Source organism: Bidens hawaiensis, unplaced genomic scaffold, assembly GCF_021521415.1.
Source record: "Bidens hawaiensis isolate Kalapana, Puna unplaced genomic scaffold, B.hawaiensis_p1.1 tig00010928_1, whole genome shotgun sequence".
Lineage (NCBI taxonomy): Eukaryota > Viridiplantae > Streptophyta > Magnoliopsida > Asterales > Asteraceae > Bidens > Bidens hawaiensis.
In genome coordinates this window covers 377389-378898 of record NW_027491845.1, presented here as the reverse complement: position 1 = coordinate 378898, position 1510 = coordinate 377389, and positions in this window count along the sequence as shown.

Here is a 1510-nt window from a genome sequence, read left to right as displayed (position 1 = left end):
TTCACTCGCTTAAGGTACACAAGTGTGAATTAGCTATCAAGACTTGTGTAAATCTTTAAAAATATTTTATAAACTGATTTTAATTATTTTCGTAAGTACTTGGAAATGTTGGATCCAACTTGATCTCATAACAAAGTTTGGAGCGACAAAACCGAACACTCGCTTAACGGACGCTGTTAGTTCTAAAACAATAGAACTACATACTTGGTTAGGTCTTATTAAATTTTATTGAGTTATCTCATAACATTAATTATTTTGGAAAGTTGACTTTGGGTTTGACCAATTATCAAAATCCGAACCAACAACCCGAAACACTCGTTAAAACCCATTTTAGTACCTATATTATAAAGGGACTTGCATTCTAGAATTTTTATTATTACTTAACATAGGTTGAGTAAATATTAAGGCTGGATACTTTAACCCGGTTTCGAGCAAACTTATATTTTTAAAGGACTATTATTATAATTTCGTAAATATTTACATTTTAAACCTTAAACTTTAAATTGTTTGCATTTCTTATCATTTATTTTATTTAAAGACTTCCTAGACAACCTTTCAAATACAAGACTTCCTTTCACCTAGACCTTGCCCGTTAAACCTCATCCTACCGCTTACTCATCATTTTACCGATCAAGTTTATTACTTGAACGTGAATACTTTCATACCCCATTTCCTGTCTTTTGTTTTGGGGGTGACATTTCATACTTATTCAAACTAAATGCTTTATACTTGAGTCTTAAACCACAAACGTTATTGTATACTTTACTTAAATAATTGCTCTATTTGGTGTTCTATGCTTACATGATTATATGCCTATGTGTTTATCTCTTTTGGTTGGTGGAACTATAAATCCTAGTCTATTTGGCAACCCCTTATAGCAATGTGTCGTTAATGTATTGCTTATTAACGATAACTATAAAATCCTAGACTATTTGGCATCCCCTAATAGCTAGGTGTCGCTAATGTGTTTAGCGATATCTATTTATCCAAGTTATTGCTTTCATTTATTGTTTCGTATACGAGTTTTGTGGCTCTTTTCTTACTATATACTTATATGCTCAAACTTATGAACTGATCAACACAAGGGACTACTCACCAACCTTTGTGTTGATAAACTTTATTTTATGAAATGTTACAGGTTGACTTTGGTTGACTCGAGAACTTGACGAAAAACGTTATCAAGACTATGAGGATATTAGCAAAACGAACAATATATATATATATATGTTTACTTGTATTCAATTTGTTTTGTATGAACAAGTTATGTGTTTGGTTATTGATTTATGAAATAAATGAGTTGATTAAATATTGTCATTTTAATAGTGTCTTGTGTTTTGGGCAATCCGTTGCACCCCGCCATGTTCCGCCGCCTTTGGTCGGGGTGTGACATTGCCCTACCATGTACTATCGTCATGCCACTAACACCCTTACTAGACTCCTATACCAACTTGTAAGGCCCCGTTACCGGTGCCTCACATTGTACTCAAATGCACATTGTATTCAAATACAC